The sequence below is a fragment of the Armigeres subalbatus genome, chromosome 1 (assembly GCF_024139115.2).
Source record: "Armigeres subalbatus isolate Guangzhou_Male chromosome 1, GZ_Asu_2, whole genome shotgun sequence".
NCBI classification, from domain to species: domain Eukaryota; kingdom Metazoa; phylum Arthropoda; class Insecta; order Diptera; family Culicidae; genus Armigeres; species Armigeres subalbatus.
The window spans coordinates 280,222,824-280,247,187 of record NC_085139.1 but is presented as its reverse complement, the minus strand read 5'-3'; the positions used below and the strand labels follow the sequence as shown (position 1 = coordinate 280,247,187).

Genomic DNA, 24,364 nt, shown 5'->3' with positions numbered 1-24,364 from the left:
CTCCAGGGATACTTTGCAGGAATTGCTCCTCGAATTTCCTCCAAATTTTTTTTAACAAATCCGACAAAAATTTCGAAAAATCTAAAGAATTCCGGAAAATCTAAAAGATTTTTTAAAGTATTAACCTGATAATTTTAATGAAATTTCTTCAGAAATTGTTGAAGAAATTTTGAAAAAATAGGTAGAATACGGCATTGGCAGGTGCGACAGTTGTTGGCACCTCAAAATATTTGCGTTTTCCAGCAAACATACACTATTTATGAACATAATTTTGATTCAATCACACAATTTCAAGTCTAAGCTTTCATTTGAATAAGTTGTTTGTGTAAAAGTAGCAAGATTTGATGTGTAAATCAGAAACAAATTTGCACCTACGAAACTTGCCATTGTATGCATTCAAAGAAAGCAGCACAAAGCAAACTGTTACTTACTTTTTTGGATCGCCTGTTTCTCCTCTTAATTGCGTATGACACGACAAATTAAGTACGTAAAACTTTTTTAACTTTATCACCGCTTGATTATCACCACAAAGAGCAAATTTAAGCAATATTTGCTCTATATTTCACTAAATAAAATCGGAACTGTTCGTTTCTTTGACAGCAGCACACTTCGAATAGAGCGAGAGAATGTGTTTGTGAGCATATCAAACACACGCTAAGGAGATACCACGCACAATTCTATGTGAGTTGATTTTAGCAAAAATACGAACAAAATATCCGGCGATGGCATTTATTTTAAAAAAGTGTTAAAATACAAATGTTCATATTTTTACGCAGACCATGCATTATATCAAAAGTGATAGTAACACGTAGTATTTAACCCTTATGTGGCTGACAGGACGTTTTCCTTTGCAACTCAATACTTTCCAAGCTCATCAAAAAAATCATAACCATTCCTGTTCCTACATAGCGCATTTCAACCATAAATAATTGCTACTTTAGGTATTATCTATTATTCAACTGTGAAACGTAGTGTAAGAATGGAGGGTTCCAGCGGCTGGATAGGACAGTGCTGCCTTATTCAACATATGAAAACTATTGAGGTGGATATATTGTTAATATACTATACTACCAGAACGAGACCTTCGTTTCACCTGAAATTGATTAATTATATATTTTTACATTATTTAGAAGAAGTATCTGAAATTTGGAAATTTAGATTCTATTTTTAGATTAATTTTCGATTAAAGCAGAAATTTGTACCTTATTTGTGGAAGTCCCCTCCAGAAGAGGAGGGTCTAATACCATCATAAGAATCTTTATCGTCTCAAAACCTCTACATACAAATGTTCATAGCCGTTTCCTAATCTATAAGGGCAGACAGACAAAAATTAATTCTAATGTGTATAGATTTGGTTTTGCTAGTTTACGTCGAGCGGTCGTGTTCTGTACACAACACCATGATTTTTTTTGATGAAACACATATCACGTAAGGACCGCAAAGAGCAAGTCGTATATTTTAAACTGGTTGATAGACTTTGCTTACGATTCTAAGGCATTACAAAAGACAAAATATGTAAATCTTGGCAGCGGACAAAAGCATATAGTTCCCTTCTCCAAATGGCCAACATTATTCAAATAGGTTGAAAATGGTAAAAGAGGAAATGTCAATATCTGAATACACTAGTACCTCATCTGCCATTCACGTCTGTTTTTGTTGGCGCTATAAGGTTAAATTTGTTTTACAATGTGTCTAAGTGCTTTTGCCTATCTGTCTACGTGATATAAATTGATGCCAAGGCAAAAATTCATGTTTTGTTTTAGGCCAGTTTTGATAAATAATAAAGTTTGTTCCAAAATTGGAGGAAGGAGATGAGCGCGGCGATTAATATGAATGAATTTTACTACTGGAGGATATAAACAACAGCATTTGGCACCAATACATTACCAGTTTTCTATCTCCATGTCTAGTTGCTAAAGGGAGCAAACTCATTGCTGATAATAGAAATTGCTATGCCATAGAAGAAACGTTGACCTGTTACTTTATTAAATTTACTGAGTTTGTGGTAAAAGCTCTATATTTAGTGAATACCAATCATAAAACAAAGAGCATACAAATGTATATTAGTTAAACTGTACCCGTGTTTTAGTGTAATTATTCATTATTTTTATCATTCAATTTGGCGAATGTCTTAGACTGCCAAGAATAGGTATTTTCCCCTATCTGGGGCAGGGATTGTTTAAATACTCAGAGCGAAGCGAAAAATGTTTTAAATGTCAGTAAAATCACAGAGAACAGACGTTCATCTTCATTTGCGTGCTTGTGTAAAAGTTTGTACTGGTCATTTTAAAGTATGTCGTTATGCCTTGCACGGTGCTAGTGTGCTGATAAATATGGTTAAAATTTGCCGTGTTTTACTTTTTAGCGCTAGTGTTCATTCCGAATTGCTCCTAGGCTCGCTCTTAGGTGGCAGCACTAATTGTTTATTAAGTGTATGCCAACGCCATCACTTAGTGGAATTGAGTTTTTATGTCGGGCAGCCTGCGTTGGCGGGTGAGGTGCGATTTAAATCTTTACACAAGTTTTTAACAAAATTTCGTTCGAGCATCCATGTCTGTTCTCTGTACACTCAAAATAATTTTCACTTAGAAGCTACTTGAAACATTTTCAAATATTTTCCATGTAGCTCGGGTGTAAAAAAATGATTCATTAGTGATGGTACTTCTTAATTCACTAGAATACATAAATAGGAATTTTCGTTTGGCCATGTACTTGTATTTTAGTGAAACTTCGATATTTTTTCTCTATAGTATCCCTGTTGTTAATATCCGTCCATAGAACGAAAGGCAAAAAGGAGTAGAAAATTAATTTCACTCAAACATTTTTGTGCAAATTCAAATAATGCTTCTGCAAATGTTTCTTAGCGATTGTTAATAAACATACATTTCGCCTGAGAACCCACTCATATATTTTTCATAATCTATTTTGAGTAGAATTCACTAGAAGAGTATATAGATATTATTTTCAATGTTTTCTAATGAATTTCACTACATTTTTATTAAGATTCATATGTGATTTGAGTAAGTTTTATTTGATTCCAGTAAGGCCGATGAAAGTTTCGATTTTTAAAGTCTACATGACTTTTATAGTGGAATTAAAGTGACAATTATTTTGAGTGTAAAATATTGTCTCCATATTTCTTTTTCGCACAGTGGCATAATAGCAAATATATTGTAATAACAATATGGTTCACTTCGAGCTTTTCCATACAACGAAATGGCGAACCATTTGCGGTGATAACAACATCATCTAGCGAGCAAAGAGGAATCTGAACGTGTTTTCTTCTTGTTTATTCTAGCCAATCTTCCTGCCAATTTACAGTGACAGTCATACCGTTGAAAAGTATTCTACGCAGTACAGGATGTCCATACTTTTCTGAATAAATCGATCATCAACGGATCGATTTTTTTCTACACTTTCGATAATACAGAAAATAAATTGTGATCCGACTGTTCCAATAGCAGCTGTTCCGCATACAAGAAAATGCTTGCGGCGCGTTAGAAAATATTGATTCAATTTCTTCTGGTCGAAAATAAGTCAAGCTTAGCAGTTTTTCGCAAGATTTTTATCCATAGTTGCCAGCATCCAGGTGCTAACATATATGCGTGGAAAGCAATGTTTAGTTTTTAGTAAACCACCAGAAATTTGTATCACATGGGGTGTTCTTAACAGTTCTTACTTTTCTCGAAAATGTATTTGATGTTAGTTAGCAGGAAGGTATTCCAACTTCTTCTGCCAAATATTTTTTCTAAATTTGTTTCATTTTAATAATATAATCAATATATGTTATCGTAATATTGATTCTAAAACTAATGTTTCTAGTGCCTTTCATTTAAATGCTTAAATTTCCTTTGAGTTAGAATCTCAGTTGTATATCTATGGATGGGTTTGTATCCATGCTTTCACCGAAGGCAATAAAAATTAGTTGAGCTTTTCTCTGCATCCTCTGTAGTGATTCAACGGACAGGATTTTTCGCGATCAATTTGTCCTTTGCCCAGCGGCTTCCAATCATCAATTAGCAGTGAACCTAACAAGAATGTGACTAAAATCTTGATCTTCTGAGTTCAGGATGTTATCGATCATTTAGTAATATGCGTTTGATTTTTAGTTTGTCAATAACTATTCCAGAGGTTAAATTTCAATGTATGTTGTATGGTCAACTTCTAGAGCAAGGTTATCTATCAACTCTGCCAACAATTTCCAATTAATTTCACTATTGTAAGGTTTCGTAGTAGGTAACTTATACTAAATGATTAAAATCTTGGATAATTTTTTAATATTAGTATAAGTTACTGCTACTAGCGCTATGTTAAAAGTTAAATTCAAACATCGATTGTTAGTTGTAGAAAACCTTCGCCGTAGGATAGAAGTCCACCATACAAAACTTTTTGAAATTTAGCCTTTGAGTAAGTTATTGAAAACTAGTAAGTGATCGAACGCAGATTACTAATGATCGATAACATCCCCGGTATTCAGTGCTTTGAACATAAATTTCAAAACAAGATGAGTTTTCTTTTCGAGCCCTAGCAGAACCAAAGAAATCATTGATATTTCACAGAGTTATGGTCATTTGAATTTTGATAAAGTGTTGCCTCCAACCCCTCCTTTTTTGTTCAACTTTTGTATTATACAATAAGTGCAGATTTTTTGCAGATAATTGCAGATAATATTGATAATGAGATCAGGTCCACAATATGGCATACCACAACAAAAGGATGTTATAGCTTTATATTTTGACGTGCATTGAATCGAGTTTATATTAATGGGTACTTTTTGTTTTTTTCTTCTCCGTATTATTCATTTTGAGAGAATATGGATCTACCTATTAAATGAGAAATCCACTTATTCTCCGAAATGGTAAATTTTTCAGAGAGAGAAAGAGATAGAGACAAAAAGTACCCATTAATGAGTAAACGATTTTTACGGTGGTGAACAAATTAGCGTTACAAATATTTAATAATTTTGTCCTACTGGTCTTTCATACAAGTCATAAGGGGGGATAATAAAAATAAATATTAAAATAAAAATCAAAAACTCCTTGGATTTCTAAAGAGTGTTTTAAAACCCCAAAATTATCCGAATTTTTTTGTTGCCCTCTAAAATATTATTTTTTGGCAAAAAATCGGAGGGGGATACAAATAGTCCTTAAATATTTGTATCGGGCTTAAAAGAAATCATATGGACCTCGGCCAAACTTAGTTTACATATTGCATTATTTACTGCAATTAAAGCAATTTGGCTTTGCTTCCTAACTGTTCAAACTGATTTTTTGGAAAAATGCTTTTTCAGGATTGGTCATGTTAGGCACTAAGGTAAAAACCGGCACAATTACCCTCATAAAAATTTGATCCATTAACGAATTTCTCCCCAGAAGTACTTGAATTATTTTCTACGTTCGTATATGTTTAAACTGTGGATTAATTTGGTTGACTGCAAACTGAATAGCAAGTTTGCAACCAAACAAATTCGAATTTTCATATTGCGTTTTAGATCTAACTCGTTAGTTTCATGAACCGTCTTTACTCAAAATTTTCATTTAGGTTTTACTGTCAACTGCAAATTTCAGCTGGATTATTGACATTCTAAATAAATTTGAGTGCGATTGTGTGGTTTTCACGGCTGTTGTATTTTGTGTTCATATCCTACCATGATTCAATCAGAAAACAATCTTTGAAATGTGAGTTAAAAGTGACAAGGGATATTTAAAATAATTTTGTGAATAAACAGATGAATAAATAGATTCAAAATGTTTCATATTTGTAAATTTATTGAGTATTTTCAGAGCGTGATATCATTTTTTTCAGTAAAATTAATAATAAATAATTATTTTCTTAGCTTGTCACTAAGTAAACCAAAATGTTCATCGGGAGTTGATAAACGGATGATAAGGCGTGCAGACAAATGTCATTCGACTATCATGATAAAACTATCTTTGCTGTAGTTAGAAAGTTTTGTTTTCGACACGTGAAATGTCAGCAAGAAAATCCAAAGACATGTCAGCTGAACTAATGCTCCAAAATCCATATATGTAAAAAGTAAAATGATGAGCTCTGTTCGATATAACATAAAAATGCTTCTTCAAATTGATACTTCCCAAAAGTATAACCAGGACAGAAAAAGTCATTTTAACTACACTCAAATAGTTGAATCCAAACAATTTATTCGCCAGTATTTCACAAATTTGAATGTGCGAATGAATAGGATCAAGTACACGAACAGCAGGAAGCGTCGAATCTCGGTGTCAGCGTTGTTTTGTGCGGTGTCAAAATCAACTTCAGTTTAGTACATTGATATTCAATTTGAAATATCAAAATATGAATATCATATCATACTGTAGTGCATGGATTTAAATTTTGAAGTCAGATTCTTAAAAGATAAAAAAGAATAATAATCATTCATCGGTGCAAATCAACCGCAATTCCAAATACTCATTTCAACCCGGTAGATATTAATTTTTAAGTTCGATTATCAATTTTCTGTTAAGGATCGGTGGATAATTTGGTATGGAAGTTTGACAGATGCTGCGAGATATTCGTGCCTGCATTGTCGAGCGTCTGATCAAAACGTCTATGTAACTGATAGTAAAACGAAGATTTGCGTCCTTGAGTATAACCTTTTTTTTCTCTCAGTCGATTCTTTGATTTTTTATTCAAATTTCCAAAGAACTATTATTTGATGCCTCTAAATATTTTTAAAATTAAAACAACAAAAATTAAAATATATCAGCCAAACGAGCTGCAGAATTGGGCCAATGTAAGATGAAAACGGCAAAAAAGGTGAGAACAGAGAGCGAGTATGAAACGAGATGTGAATGCAGAATATTACTAACTCAACAGCAACCTCCTAGCTTCCCAAATGTTTCACCGTGCACTGTGGCACTGGCGGTTCAAGCGCAGCATCTAATTTGTTATATATATAGTAAAAAAATCTACCAAATTTTGCAACGTTTGATTTTCCGTTGGTATTCGATTAACTTTAATCGTGGTATGTACAAAAACATAAGACATCCTATTTTTGTTGTGATGACATTTTGAAGTGTGTGTTTACTGATCCTCATATTTTGGGTGAGTTTTCAGCGTGGATCGATCCTTTTAGAGGATGGCGCACATGCGGTGTCGCCAAAGTTGAAGAGTGAATCATATTGTTAATATAGTATATTTGATAATAGTTACTGTCAAAATGATCGATATTGAAATAGCGGATCAATATGAGAAGCCCTGCTGAATAATTAAAAATACATTGGGGTTATTTAGTAATTTTTATACGCGGATTTTGGAAATAAGGTTTCCCATATTACGTGATGTTTTGAAAAGCACACGAGTTTCTGTTAAAGTAGTTTTTACTTAGCTTTTTAGATTTAGGTAAAATGTTGATTTATTTTCATTATTCACACGAAAGAAATCATATGAAAAAAAAAACTATTATCTTTTAATTTTTACATATTTCCCATAGTAGATAAATTGGCTCTATCTCATTTATTCATATTGCTGAATGTAGAACAAATAATATGCAGATCAACCATCTTTCTACAGAACACGCGTAATAATCACCGTTTAGATCTCGAAAGTCATGCCAAAGAAGAACGAAAAGTGCAGTTAGAGTGCTACTCAGTGCACGACCCTTTGAGAGCCCTGAGCACGATCCGCACTTACTCGCCCTCTGGATCTGAATGTCAATGCCATGGGCTTGTTCTATCAACGCGTGCTGCACAAGAGTTTCGCCGCACCATATCTCTGACCTGGGAGTTTCTAGAGCAATGCGCGACTGATTTTCTGGAGGAAATCGCATTTGCATTTCTATAAGAGCTACTAGTACTAGGCGTCCAGCTTACTGGTGGAACGACAGGCTCAGTACGCTACGCGCTGCTTGCCTCAAAGCTCGGAGGCGGCACAGAGAGCAAGGACGGAACAAGAGAGAGAGAGGAACGTAAGGCGGTGTTCTGGGAAGCAGGACCGCATTGAAACGGCTATCCAACTTAGCAAGTCAGACTGCTACAAGGAGCTGTGCCGAGAAGCACACACCAAAAAATTATGAATATTACAGGTGATGTATTTCAATAAAATGACACAAAACACATGACATAAACAGAATCGTATATTTTTCAATGTCAGATGATTTAAAATTATATGTCAGAACCTAAAACACAGCACCGCTGCAACGCACCTAACGCACAAGCAGTTAATGACTTGATGTAGTGAAATACTTGTTCAGTGCAAATCGTGGAACCAGTTTTACTGATCATCCTTCTTCAAGAACGGAGATAGCTGAGGGTAGCGTGCGGGGCTCACCAGCGGACTTAGTTAGATTCTCGTTCTGATCAATCAATTTTTTGTCATAGTTGTGATGTAAAATTAAAGTACCACCTAATTTTACGTCAGAAATGACGTATATGTCTGGTGCCAGCACCTAAAATTACATGATTATTTTAGGTGTGGATGCCCTGTGGGGACGCGTATCGGGTCGGGTATGAAGATCAAAGGCCCATCGAGGCTAAATGTGCCCAGTTGAAGGTAATTGTGGAGGGTCTTTCCGGAAACATGATCCGACCAAGTGGCCGCCAACACGTAAGACAAAGAAGGAGTATCAAACCCCAGATCGACAAGTGTCCAATAGCGAGCTTGCAGAAGCGACTAAACACCTGGGGCCTGTAGCATAATCGAAATTGTACTAATAATATTAGTAGAGTAGCTTGTAATTTTCTGTTGCATAATAATTCTACAAGTATTAATTTACAAGTCTAATATTACAAGTAAAGCACAAATAATATTAGCAGAATTTACAAGTAACTGTTGCATAAAGAAAAAGACAAATTATTAGCGATGGCTTGTAGTTTTTTTACAAGTATGAATGGTTCTGTAATTTAATTTACAAGTAGCTTTTATTTTAACATTTCAGCTGTCAAAGTAAATATACATCGTTTTATTGTTTTAAGACTTAACAAAGAAAGAAATTTTTATTCAAAGCGGTTTACATTACATACGGTGAAATACTATACATAAGAATAAATTTCTGTTCCAATACAAAAACTGAGAATTATGAATTTTTTGATAACTCTGATGGAGGAACCACAAATGCTGACATCAAGTATTCAAATGGTGCGGCATCAACTATTCAAAAGTGGTTGTTTTCGCTTAAAACCGTATCTTTGGCCCAATAACACAAATTTGTGTAAAAGGACTCTTCTAACACGTAATTTACAATCCACGTAAAAACATATTACCCAAAGCAGAGTTTAGTAACTTTAGTTTACCTTAAGTTGACTTTATTTAACTCGAATGTGGGTTGTTGTGTCTAAAATCTTGGATTTGCCATGCATGTCCTATCATGGAAGGAAAAACTACTTGAATTTTAAATAAAATTGGAAGGAATTTATCATCAGTAAGTATTTTGAACTTAAATTTTGAGATGATTTATCTGTTAAGAAATCGCCTGAATTCCATAATATTCAATTATTGGACTAAACCAGCAAAACACGTAAATTAAGATTCGCTTAGGAACACGAGTCTAACTAGTCTAGCGAAATTAGATTTTCATGGAAGATACGTTCGAGTAAAGTACAAATCGCCCAAATTAAAACCATGTCAATCCCAAAATCCCCTATAAAAACCACGTAAAAATCACTCCAGGCAATACTTTTCTTTGTAAAATGCCAGTACCGAAACCGGATTTAACACGGAATCAATAAATTAAAGAGAACTATAATAAATCTGTGTTCCGTGATACCTATCCCAGTATTCTATGCACAAACTTGCGAAAAAACATGAATAAATCGTTTATCGTTGCATTGACAGTAAACTGTCTGATGAATTTTGACAGGTAAATGAACCTGACAGACTTGTAATTTCATCCCACTAATACATACAAGTACTAATATTATTAGTTGTCGAATCACTTTTATGCAACAACATATTACAAGTACTTGTAATTTTTCGACTTGTAACTTGTAACTTGTAGCTAATATTATTAGTCTTATTATGCACAGAGCCCTGAAAGCGAAAAGCCCCGGTCCGGTGGAATACCGAACGTTGCGTTAAAGCTGCGATCTGGCATATCCGGACATGTTCAGAAAGGCACTGCAAAGTGCCTGGATGAAGGCAATTTTCCAGAAATGCGGAAGATCCAGAAGCTGGTGTTCGCTGCTTGCCAGGAAAATCACCGGCAATCCGGCGCGTACAGGCCTATATGTTCGTTAGACACGCTCGGAAGCCCTGAGAGAATCATCCTCAATAGGCTGACGAAATGTACTGGGGAGAACGCGGATTGTCTAGCAGTTTGAATTCCGTAAGCAGATCGAGTGGATGCACGAACAGTTCTCTCAGTGCTGAGAAGGCGTCCAAGCAGAAGAGACGAGGAGACTGGTATTGCAGTGGTCACGATAGACGGAAGAACCTTTACATCGCGGCGGCGCTGCACAGAATGCGGGACCCAACCATATCGGCAATATCCTGAAAAGTATTTTCAGGGTAGAGTTCTGATGTACGATACGAACGAAGGACATAAATCAATGCGCGTTACAGCGGGTGTTCCCAAGGGCTCCATACTTGGTCCAACTTCGGAACGGGATGTACGACGAGTGTTGACTTCTAGCTGCCCAGGAAAGTGAAAATCGTGGGTTTTTGGACGACGTGTCACTAGGGTGATAGGCGAGGCTCTTGAAGAAGTGAGGTGTTGGTGATGGAGACGATAGCCATGATCGAGCCTGGATGAGCGGTGTTCAGCTGCAGATAGCTCACCACAAAACGGAGGTGCTATTAGTCAGCAAGCAAAGCGATCCAGGATGAGATCGTCGTCGGAGGCCATGCGATTGCTTCGAAGCGATCACTGAAGCACTTGGGAGTGATGATCGACGATCGGCTAATTCAACGCACGCTGATTGCCGCCTGTGAAAAGTCGGCGAGCAATGAACGCAAAGCGGGATCATGCCAAACTTAGGCGGACCAAGAAGCAGCACGAGGTGTCTGCTAGCTAGTGTCTCGTCATCGATACTGCGGTATGGGGTTCCTGTCTCGAACCATCTTAAGAACCTCGGCCCCAAAAACATCTGCATACAAACTTTCTGGACTCACGTATCAATCATTTGTTGTCAGCGGTTTGCTGTACAGTGTTTCCAACACCTTGGTTCCAGCGTTCATATTTTTACCCCGTTGACTTCTGTAAACCAATTGATAATTTTTATTTTATCGCATTTATTTTAGAGATGTAAAGTTATTCCTTCATCAGGTGTCAAGCCTTTAAACTAAAAATATATATGACAGACAGTTTCTAAGATACAACTTACCGATGATATGAAGTATATTCAAATCAGATGCATTTTTAATGCCCAACTAATGTTTAAGATGATCACATTTCAAGATTTTAAGAAAGTATCAAACTTTCAAAGAGCTGAACCCATATCTATGTCAGCAGGAAACTCTTGTTTTATTATAGATTCTATTCGTTGAATGAAAAAAGAAAATTAAATTCAAATACCGACAACAATAAAAATACTTTAGTACCGAGGACGTATTCTGTTCTTACTCCGTCGTTTGGTCGCCACAAGGATAAAAGGATAAAATGGCTTTTGGTACCGTCATCGAGGGTGACAATGGGTCAAATGGGGGGTGAGAATGAGTTACTGTTTCAGCTACTTAAAATGCTTGTAGAATAGATTGAATGCATCCGACAGTCGGTGAAAGCGATGACCCATTGTAAATCGGATCCGTTGCACTTTAAAATTCTTTAAAAAATCAATACATAATAATTAACATCTGTCCCCTTTTATTCATTTAATTATATTGCACAAAACTTGGCAGCCCTGCATGTACATTTTCTTCAATTCCACAATGATTCTCACCCCGCACAATCTTGAAGAGCCGTTGTCTCCCCAAACCTTGCCCCATGAGTTTGCTACAGCCAATATTGGTGCCATCTTCCACCCATCCGATCAGCTTGATCGCATGTCCTCCCTTCAAATGTCCGTCTTATGTCTGTAAACCTCCGGAATAGTTCACATCAGCATACCACTGGAACACCGCCTGTACCGGTCCGTTCACGAAAATCTCCTCCATAATCTTCCGCTCATCAGCCGGCACTAGTACAGCCACCGACCGAACCGACGATCCATCGTACAATCGGTACATTGTAACCCTGATGGCACTGCCGAGAGCAGTTTGGCCATCCGGATGGTCTTCCTTGGACGGACAAACCGGTGGCATCGGATACGGATGACAACCCCCGTCAGAATTGAACGGCCCGCACTGAAACGCCCTGCCTCACCCAGTAGGTCCAAATTGGTCCGGGAATCACCGCCAGTACAACCACCTCCGCAAGCATAACAACAGGACAACAAATCGAACGCCCCAACACAAGTTGCTGGCCTTGGAATGGATGCACACGATCCGGTCATGCGAGCCCCGAGACGTACGCGCACGAACAAGCATCCTTGGTGCGGATCTCTTCGTGCCGCACTCAGGCCTTTCCCGCGCGTCGAATCTATCCGGAAGGATGATTCTTCGCTGAAAACTTGATCGCCGGATGGAGACGCGTTTCCTTCAGTTTGTCAGTGGAACCCGCAACGTCCAGAATCCATGCAAAGGGGAGGCGTGATGTTGGTCGGAGGACTGCTGCGGATTGCAAGTTCAGCGCAAGATTAAAAGATCTAAACATTTTGTTGTATCAGAAAAGAACCGTTGAAGATCGAAACGGCTTTTCTTATATACTTTGTTGTGGTTCTGGATTCAAAATGATACAAACTTACAACAAGAAATTCGAGTTTTCTTATCAGTGATTCAACGATCTATCTGGTCTATCAGCGACAACCCTTAGTTACAGTTCGTACTCATTCCGATTCTAGGTCGATCTCGGGTTACATTTTTGTTTGTAAATATGCAAGCATGACACAATTACTGCAGCCCTGTGAACTCAATTTTATTTGAGTAGCTCTAATGTACAAATGATTATATTAATTAATTTGTTAGAGATTGTATAAAATCCAATGTGTATAATTTTCAGATGCTTTGAAACGAGACATTTGCATAATAGAAAAGTTTAATGTAGAGCGCAGCCTCTCAAAGTATTTATTGACATTTCAACTATTTGAAATCATCAGATTTGTTGAGCGATTTTACTTCAAGACAAAGAGCGTTCGAATCCAATCAATCAATCTTCTGCGGAAAATCCGATCCGCCTTTGATTTTTCAAACAAATCGACTCGAAACATCGCCAATAATCGTAACATTTTCATTTTCGATCCATCATCCCTGCCACGTTGTTGGTTGACAGCTATGCGAAGAACGGAAATTCGCAACATTCAAAGAGAGCGCACGAAGCATGTGATCGAAAATTTGAAAAAAGGTCCTGCCTGCCTTTTCCATGGTCCGCATCGTCCGTACTCTGGTGAACTCCTACGCGTGCCTGAAAGCCGACCCCAACTCGACTTGTTTTTCCTGGACATTATAGAAATGTATCCGCTGAGGCGCATCCTTGCGACCGATCCAAACACAAAATTGATGACACTTTCCGGTTTTGTATTGTAATTCGCAACATACGACTAGAATCAATCAAATCTTGTGTTTACTATGCTGGATGAAGGGTATGATGTAAATAGCAATAATCATAAGAATAACAAAGTCATATCAATATACACCACCCGCCAAAAGTATGGAACGGCAAAATAAGTATGCCAATTCTACTTTGAATATTGCAACACCCCAAAAAGTTTAGCATCATTCAGAACTCCCATATTCCCATCGGATCTTTTCCATTTAGAATAATGGGACCTTCAATAAAATTGTTCACGACGATAAGTGCATTAGGCCGGACGTCAATTTAGCTCCTGGGTGCCTTGGCACTGGGGACATCCGGATGTTCGGATTCTGGAACACGTGAAGTCACAATTAATAAATGCATTCATTCCAGCGAGATGCGGTTTCATCATCTTTCGTAATCGCATATGACAGGAAAATCAATGCTGACTGACGTTTGCTTGACCAGTTAGTGTAAGCCTCCACGATTCTCCGGAGTTCCGGAACATAGGTAAAGTGGTCAAAATACATTCGTCCAGAAAGCCGCGATTTTTCTAAATGGTAGAGTAGCAGAGAGAAAATCAAGAAAGCATCACTAATTGACCCCAGGTGGTCTCCCGGTATTCTCCGGAAGATCCAGAATATCCGGTAAAGTGGTCAATTATTTAAATTCGTCCCAAAACGCTGCGATTTTTTCTAAACGGTTTGTGAAAGCATTGTCAGGAAAAATCAATGAAAGCATAACTAATTGATCCCAGGTGGTCTCCCAGTATTCCTCCGGAAGATCCGAAACATCCAGTAAAGTGGTCAATTATTTAAATTCGTCCCAGAAAGCTGCGAGTTTTTCAAACGGTTTGTAGAAGCATTTTAGAGAAAAATCAATGCAAGCATCACTAATTGAACCCAGGTTGTTCCTCAGTCCTCCGAACATCCGGCAAAAGTGGCAATTATTATATTCGTCCCAGAAAGCTGCGATTTTTTCTAACGGTTTGTAGGCGTTTGAGAGAAAAATCAATGCAAGCATCACTAATGACCCAGTGGTCTCCAGTATTCTCTTCGGAAGATCCGGAACATCCGGTAAAGTGGCCAATTATTTAAATTCGTCCCAGAAAGCGGCGATTTTTTCTAAACGGTTTGTGAAGCATTGTCAGAGAAAATCAGAGCATCACCACCTGACCTTAAGTGGTCTCTCCAGTGTTCTTCCGGAAGATCCGGAACATCCGGTAAATGGTCAATTTTAAATTACGTCCCAGCAAGCTGCGAGTTTTTCTAAACGTCTGTGGTAGCATGTGAGAGCAAAATCAATGCAAGCACCACTCATTGACCAGTGGATAATCCAGGAAGTGGTCATATTTAATGGTTTTATAATGCATCCTAGAAAATGCGATTTTTCCCATACCGTTTGTACAGGAAAACCTCAATGAGTCGATAATGAAGACTCTGTTAAATATCGAGACGTGGAATACAGAATCATTGAAAATCTGTTGAAGGACCATCACAGTAACTCCAGAATATTTTTTTCAATATGGCATATTTTGCTCCATGAGTCGATATCGAGTCATAGAACATCAACTAGAGGTTTGACTGAATAGTAATGCCAGAGTTAAATCAATGCGAGCATCTCCCATTGACGCCTGGCCACTCAGTAATCCTCCGGGAGCTTTAGAATATCCGGAAAGGGTAAATTTCGTAATTCAACCGAAAGCTGCAACATTCTGAAAATCGCTTGTTGTAAAAAATGTAGAGCTAATTCATAACAACCAGTCGTCTCCTCGGATGGTCCTCTAGAAATTCTGAACATTCGGAGAAGTTCCATTTTTTAATTCGTCTTAGTAACCTCCTCGTAAGTTAGATGTAGCAAATGAAAGCAAAATTTCACTGAGTGGCCTCATTGGAATAGACCCGTGCGCCGCCACCATCAAAATGAATTGTATGAAAATTTACACGTCCAAATATTTTTACAACGCCGATGGCTATTGTAGGCGGTAGGATTATGGATTTCGAACTTTTTCCAAAAGAGCATTAACAGTAAAGGTTCAGTTTTCCAGTTTCGTCTAACTCGTCAGAAATACATATTTTCACCTATGTTCATATGACATTTTTCCACTTCTAATGATGCAGAATATAATTCATTTCGATATAGTTTATAATCGGAATCACCCAAAATTATTTCAAACAATTTTGTAAAAATTCTTCAGATTCAAATCAGGAATATCTTTGAGAATTTCTAAGAACGTTGTTAAAAAATCCTTCAGGAATTTCGTTATGAATCTTTAGAACCTTCAGATATTGCATAAAAATTCTATCAAATCTTTCTTGAAGGGGAATTTCCGGAGCTATTCCTGATTTTTCTTGAGAATACATTGAGAAATTTTGGGGAATTTGAACGAATCTATAAAGGATATCTGGAATATCTCCACGTAATTTCCGCAGAAATTCCTGGCCATTTTTGGGAATTTTGTGGAATAAGCCCTCCTTGTGGAAGAAAAAGGGAAATATTCTGGAGTATTTCTAGGTTAACTCTTTATAATATTGCAAGAGTATTTCCTGAAAAAATCGAACGGTTTTGCGTGATTTCTGGGAAATTCCTAGAACTTCAAAAATTTCCAAACGGTTTTCATGGAATGCGGAAGCGAAATTTCAGGAAAAATATCGGAGATCGGAGATAGGTATTAAGAATTCCATGTATTTAGAAACGAATTCAGAGAAAATTTCTGTATAGTTCTCAAGATTATGTAGAGATTTTGGGGATTTCTGGAGTAGGTCCTAGTGGAATTTTCGGATCCAATGGAATTTCCGAGGAATTCTGCAAAAAATCAAGATTTCTTGAAGAACGGATGGAAAACATTTGAGGAATTCCGAGAAACTTCCGGATACACTCATGGAGTAGTTCATGGAGGAACTTCTAAGGAATTTTCGGAGGAATTCGGAGGATTCTGAGGAATTCCTAGAGGGAACTTCTTGAGGAATTCTAGAGGAACTTGAGGAACTTCCTGAGGAACCTCTTGAGGAATTCCTGAGAAACTGAAGCAGTCTTGAAGGTGAAGATCTTCCGAAAAATTCCTAGAAAGAATTTCTGAGGAACTTCCGAAGGAATTCCTGGAGGAACTTCCAGAATTCTTGAGGAATTCCGAAGGAATTCCTGGAGGAACTTCCGAAGGAATTCCTGAGGAACTTCCAAAGGAATTCCGAATAACTTCCGAAGGAATTCCTGAGGAACTTCCGAAGGAATCCTGAGGAACTACTGAAGGAATTCCTGGAGGAACTTCCGAAGGAATTCTGGGAACTCCGGACTGGAATTCGAAATTCCTGAGGAACTCTGAAGGAATTCCTGATGAACTTCCGAAGGAATTCCTGAGGAACTCCGAAGGAATTCCTGAGGAACTTCCGAAGGAATTCGGAGGAACTTCGAAGGAATTCTGGAGGAACTTCTGAAGGAATTCCTGAGGAACTTCCGAAGGAATTCCTGAGGAACTTCCAGAATTCTGAATTCCTGGAGGTCTTCCGAAGGAATTCCTGAAGGTCTTCAGAAGGAATTCCTAAGGTCTTAGAAGGAATTTAAGCTTCCGCAATTCTAGAAGGACTTCCGAGGAATTCACAATTTTACCACATCTTTAGAAAAAGTCGCAGCTTTTAGGACGAGATTCAAGAATTGGCACTTCACCGGATGTCCCGGATCTTCCGAGGAACAAATGAGGCCACTTGGGATCAATTAGTGATGCTTGCATTGATTTTTCTCTGGCAATGCTCCCTCAAACCGTTTAGAAAAAGTGTTAGCCTGGAGCGAATTTTTAAAATTGACCACTTCATCGGATGTTCCGAATTTGGTGGAGGACCACTGGAGGCCATCTGGGGTCAATGAGTGATGCTTATTGATTTTGCTCTGATAATTCTGCCACAATCGGTCTTTGAAAGTCGCAGCTTTTGACCATTCAAAATTTAACCACTTTACGGATGTTCTGAAACCCGGAGGACCACTGGGAGGACGCCAAGGTCAAGCAAGCGGCAATCAGCATTGATTTTTCTGTCATATTCGACATGAAAGATGATGAACATTTGGCATGTCGCTAGAATGAATAGATGTATTAAGCGGTGACTTCACACGTGGTTCAGAATCCGGATAATCGCGGTCTACCTGGTGGTTGTGGCACCCAAAGAGCTAAATTGTCCTCTTTGGCAATGCAATTTATCGCCGTGATAAATTTTGTAGAAGGTCTCACCATTCTAAATGTAATGGATCCGACGATAAATCTTCACGAATATGTTAGTTCCGGAGTGATGCTAAACTTTTCGGGTGTTGCAATATTCAAAGCAGGTGTTGCAATACTTATTTTGCTCCATACTCTTTTGGGTAGTGTAGGTACTTAACTTGACATATTTTTGATAATAACAAAAATCGGCTCTTTCAGTGTAATTTTGATTTTTCATCCACTTTTTTATTAGAACCTATCAATACAGTTAGAAAATTGATAACGCGGATGAAAGAACTTACACCATTCTTGTGTAGAAAAGTTTACAATTTAGAATGCACAGATAACTGATATTTAGGTTGAGCAAATTTTTATTGAAAATCCCAGTTAACTTTTTAATTGATATACGTTGGCCCACTACTGCCATCTACTCAACTGATTGCGGCATTACATACGGACGCAGCTGATTAATCCGTCGAACGCAGCCAATGCATTTGACAGTCGCATTCGGGTCAGGCAATTAATAATGTGTTCAATGAAGCAGAGCTCGAGTTTCTCCCCTGCCTGCTCATGCCCATTTGTGGACAAACAAGAACGGGCAGGATGGGAACAACTTCAAGCTACTTCGAGCTGCTCATTGAAAGCACTAATGATACTTGCGCCATCTAGCAATACGCAACTGAACGAAGGTCGGAGGTGGTACTATGTTTGTTTGTGTGAGTGAATTGACACTGTATGGTCAGTTACACGTTCAATCAAGATATATGAAAACCACATTTAAATTAAGCTTCGAAAAAACTCGAGAAGTACACTGAGATTAATCGTATTTCAATTTTATGAGATCAGCATAACTTTAAGCCGAATAATATTCGGAATATGGTCTTGAATTGATGAAAGTGCCACACTCTATGTCAATTTCCGTACGGACCTGTTGATTTCCTTCATATCTCGACTGCAGACTGTGTTCATGATTTGATTTAAAACAATTTACTCTCTAGATTTTCCTTGTTTATATTATTATGGCCCGATGTCCACGTAGCGTCTTTTACACGCTGGGTGCGCTGGGTGCACACGGCGTTAAAAAGACGCATGTGTGCATCGGGAAAAAGCGGTGCCGCACCGATGCACACCAGCGTTTTTTCAACGCCACGTGCACGCAGCGTTGAAAAGACGCTACGTGGGCATCGGCCCTATCTTGCCTAAAAAGCCAGAAGTACGAAAAGGTTTTGCTATCCTAGACATTTACTTCTCCAAATGAATAGAAGTGTGCGTGATTTCGCTGTATTCCTCTCAAAGTGTTTGTGATAGTTTTGCTGCAACTGGATTACCACCCACTTTTATTTTATACATTCTACACAGTTACATTAGTGTTGGTGATTCCGGCTTTGGAGAAGTCAATAGTAGAAAATGAATAACCCACCTTGTGCGTGCTTACAGTGGCACACTAGGAGTTTACTTTCTGAAATCAGTATGGCGAAAGGCATCTAAGGATCAACATAAAGCACCTTCAACAAAAAAATATGTGGTAGGCTTAGGCTGTGAACCATTCCACCGATTCGTTTAACTTTTAGTTGAAATTTGACAGTTTCACTTTTTGCGAAAAATGAGTAAGATTTCCGTCTCAAAAAAAAAAGATGTCAATGCAATTTCACTCTGTCTTTGAGTGATTTGAAACGGGCGTGTACAGAACTAGTACCAAATAGTTTTTCTTGAATAGTTCCTAACTTTGAGAAAACTCGCGTTAGATGTTTTTCCCCATACAAATATCCGGAGGTTAACTCATGCTGGCTGTTTGCACATATACGTTAGCGCCAGGATGCTGGCAGCGGCGAGTAGGAAACCAGCTATTACCAACCAATAATTTATTGAGAAAATTCAGATAAGGCCGTTACAAATATTTAATAATTTTTTGTCCTACTGGTTTCCGAAAGATCAAGGGGGGGGGGGTGGCCGGTGGTAAATAATAAGTAAATATTAAAATTAAAAAAATCAAAAAACTCCTCGGATTCGTTAAAGAATGTTTTAAAAATCCTCAAAATTATCCGAATTTTTCTTTGTTGCTCCTTCAAAATATTATTTTTTGGCGAAAAAAATCCGAGGGGGGAGCCAAAATATAGATTATAGATTTTATTATTTTAATATCTATATATATATATATATATATTAGAGTGGGGCGCAGTTGTATGGAAAAACGCAAACTTCGTCCGATTAAGTGAGATCAAGGTTTTTCCTAATCGTTTTGGGACACCAATCAACTGTGCAAAATATGGGCTCGATTGGTTGCAACCTCGCATGCCGCATCGCGTTTTAAATTTACATGGAGATTAGTATGGGAAAACGCACTTTTTTACATTTTTGCTATTAGCGGCTTCAATTTATCATCAATCACGTGACTCAATACGTTAGCATATAGTCTGGAAGATGCCGAAAGACTTTGCCGAAGAAGGTACGTAGCTGGAAGGTCTACAAAAAATGTTATTACATTTCGAAAATTGATTGTTCAAACCATATGCAGGAAATCAATGTTTCTGCCAGCACTACCGGATGACCTATGGATATCGAAGGGCAAAACCCATCTTCCTTCTTGTCGGATTTTTTTCTTTGTGAAATGATTCCGGATAGCTCCCATTAGCTCTAAGGCCCTATAAAATCAATTATTTTGGAATAACACTCAGTTAAATTATTGATCTACGTAGTTCGGCAGTGCTGGCAGAATAAACGATTTTTTGCATATGGTTTGAACACTCAATCTTGGCAGTGTTATAACTTTTTTCGTGGACGTTCCAGCAACGTGCCTTCTTCAGCAAAGTTTTTCGGCATCCTTTGGGTTACACTTTAACGCAATATGCCACTTGGTTTACGATGAACTGAATCCTCTAGTAATAGAAATGCAAAAATATACGATCTCCCATACTAATTTCCATACAAACTTCAAACGCGATGCGGAAAGCGAGGAAGCAACCAATCGGTCCCAAATTCTGCACAGTTGTTCAGGACCCAGAATGGCTTCGAAAAACCATTGATTTGAAAAAATGACCATGACGCCCCACTCTAATATATATATATATATATAATATCTATTACAGTGAACGTTCGTTAATTGGGGTTTTTCTAGTTGGGGCGCTTTTTAGTTGGGTGTTCGCTAATTGGGGCGAAACCCAATTAAAAAGCAGCTAAACGTCAGAATGTGATGTCAAAAACGCGTTGACGTTTTGTTTCCGTGTTTGGCGGGATCGATATTTTCTGGCGCGTAAAATTGTCTTTTGTTCAATGCAAAAAGTAAACAACATTGACGCTTGTCAAACCGCCCCAATTAGCGAACGGCATTCGCTAGTTGGGGTGAGGTCGTGCCCCGATTAGCGAACGATCACTGTATTATTTTAATATCTATAGATTTTAAATATTTGTATCGGCCTAATAGATAACAAAAATAGATGTTTATATATAGAAAGAACGGAAAATATTGAGAATGTTAGTTCACTAGCCGTGATTATGAGATTGGAGCAAGCCAGAATTTAGACAGATTAATAATTTTCCGAAGCAAAAAAATCATTTTATCGCTTTTCAGTTTTTGATGTTTTAAAGGTTCCTATTACAAAACTTTTTTTTAAACAAACAGATAAGAACGCAAAAAAGACCCCAAAGAAATATGTTTAAAGTATATAAAACTAAGTAAACAGTCTCAATTTTTAACTTACACTCAGTTAGTTTTCTGCCTCTCTTTCTCTCTTGGTGTTAAGTACTAAGGAACTGCCCATGCGAGATGTTCATACAAATAATAATTCCGAATTAGTTCCTTGTGTTTTACTGAATTACCACGAAAAACTCTTTTTGTTTCAAACTCATTTTTACGAGGAATTTTCCTGCTTGTACAAAACTGAGCTGGTTTATGATTCCGTGTGGTTTGTTTTGTGGATTGACCAGGGGTATAGCAAAAGTCAAAATCACCGTAGCAAACATAAAATACATACCTATAGATATGTTTACTCTTTTATTCGTTGACTTACACAGATTTATAACTTAAAAAATATTTATTCCTCTGAATCGTGTATTGCACTCACGTGCACGCCAAAAAAACGATTACACACAAAAAACAAACATGGTTTTACGGAATGTTTTGCACTTTCCACTTGAAAAGTGTTCCGTTTTCTTGAAAATAAAAGTTTAATTGCACGAAGTCAAAGTGATTCTTTTTATTTAAAAGTTTTTCCTCGTGTTTCCAGTGTAAAAATTAAAAGTTCTTCCATTTAAAATCAAAATTCTGGAACTGTCAAATCACTCAACGATAAACTTTGAGTAAAAAAAGAAATGAAAATAAAAATTATTTTCTCCGTTTCGCATGGGCACTATGGAATATTACATGGTTAAAAATAAATTGAATTCATTACCTCATTTAAAATATAAATGACATAAAAAACAGCGCACCACTTCCGAAATTAGGTTTAACGTATGGATTGTGAGAAAAATCCAATTTCGTTAGCGGCTATAATTCGATTTTCTACTGAATTGATAATATTGTTTTCCCTACTTTTTTATATTTACCTAATTATGTTTAATATTCTATTCAGATTACGACTTACAAGATTAATTACGTGCTAAAGTGGCGAAAGAAAATTTAATGTATGAGTATTGGTATCAAGTTACTTTTTGTTATATAATTAATGGCGTAATCTGGATATACTATAACAAACATTTCAAAACTTTTTTGCCCAATAATTCAGAAAAATACCCATAGTGCCTCAAACTTTGCACTTTGGTGCTATCGCTGTCGACGTCTCTCCCTTGCAGTCACAACAGCGTAAAACGACAGTAAAACAGAAAAGTTTTTTTTGTCCGATTGGCCTTCAGAACTATATCTCTAAATAAAGAGCGGCGGAATCGGTGTCTAGGCAGTGGCAATTAGCACTGTTCATCCCGGAATACACATCAGGTAAATCATATTGTTTAAATCAAATAATATAAAAATTGCCAGTAGTGGAGTTCACAGCGCCTCGCCAGGCCACGCTCCGATGGCGAATGGCGTAAGCAAAATTAGGCGTTGAAGTACCGGAGTTGGCGTTTGGCATAAGCTCATTGCGATTTTATTTTGTATTTTTATTTATAGATAACCGCCAGGAGGATTATACTGCAATGCCTACAGATAGCAACGAGGCACACCCTTATCCTCACCACGGGTTGGATCTTGGGCTGAAATACACAAAATCGTGTGGCGGTAGGTGGTGCAGCTGACATCTTATGCGTTACAAAAATACTAGAGGACCTAATAAAATGAAAAGTTTAAGCTAATCATTGCGATTTGTGTATATGAATTTATAATGGAAACGATATAGCGGGTACGAGGGGAGCGGGGAGGTTCCTTTAATTAGAAAAATTAGGTTTGTTTTGAATGAAAATAAGTCACTATTTTTCACGGTGTGAACATTTTCATTTGACAGTTCTACAATTTAGATTTGAATGTTCAAACTTTTAATTTTAGAGTGGCATGCCACTTTTGAATCATGATTGTTGCAAAAGTTGGCGTACTTTTATTTTGAACTTATGCAACTCTCTACGAAAAAGAACCAACGCAACTTTTTAAAATTACCAATGGATTTTTTAATTTTATTAATGATTTTTCTTTCTGTGTAGTTTAGAGGACTTAATCCAGTTGAAACTCATGGAAAACACACAAACACGTGCCCAAACCGAAAATGTCAGAATGCCCAAAACTGTCAGAATTTCCAAAAGTGTCAAATTCTACGGTGCATCTGTATGGGGTTGACAGCTGCGCTATATTCCTGGGATTGACAGCTATATTCCATTGCAAATAATAGAGGTGCGGGGTTTATCGACGTTTGCTTGTGTTGGTAGACCTTCAACAAAATATACATTAAAGATTAATTTTGTAACCCGGTGAACCGAGCGGCGAGGGTTCGTGGTGCCGGTTGACTAATAGCCAGAAGCTCGGAAATTGTCTGAAGGGCATGATCGTTGATGGCCAATGTAGATTGATTGGTACTGGCGATTTGCGGAAATAGTTTGAATACACGCTTCATGACAATTTTTTTGGCATATTGCGAGAGAGATCGCAAGTATTGTATCTGTCGATGTCAAAGCAATTTAGAGTAGAATTCTACTTGTCCCTACTGTGGGAAAAAAAATTACCCTTAAAGTTATTTGTTGACAGTCAACCAACACTAGCAGACATCGACTTCCTCCGCACCTTTATTAGAACTCATTTACTTCAGCTAGCTAAGATCACTACCACACAGATAGCAAGCTACCACTTCAACTCAGAAGAGGCTCTGCCGGCAATGAAGTTGGCCGCTTGTATGGAAAAATGCCAGAGCTGCCAGTCTTTTTGATGAAGTGGTCTTCGCTTAAATATACGAGAAAGGCAAAAACGATCAAAACTTAAATCTCGGTTATTTTGAGAAAAAAAGTTCTTGTTTTCAATGAATCCACCAACACAATGAAATGCTCGTCAAAAAATGTCAGAAGGTCAGGAGGACTATTCACGGAAGAAAAAAAGTACCCAAAATTGAGTATTTTTGAACTTACTTTTGAGTTATTTTCTCTCTTCTCTTTCATCCACTCTTTCTTTTGTTGTCAAAAACAAAAGAGCCAAACAATCCAACGACGCCAGTTCAATACGGGAAGCCAATTTTGAGTTTTATTACCTGAGGTCGAAA

The 24,364-nt window shown here is 37.5% G+C and overlaps 1 pseudogene; it reads right to left on the bottom strand.

Annotated features, from left to right (window-relative positions):
• Positions 1 to 11,766: 11,766 nt before the first annotated feature.
• LOC134207368 (cathepsin B-like) lies at positions 11,767 to 12,386 on the bottom strand (annotated as a pseudogene).
• Between the last annotated feature and the right edge of the window lie 11,978 nt (positions 12,387 to 24,364).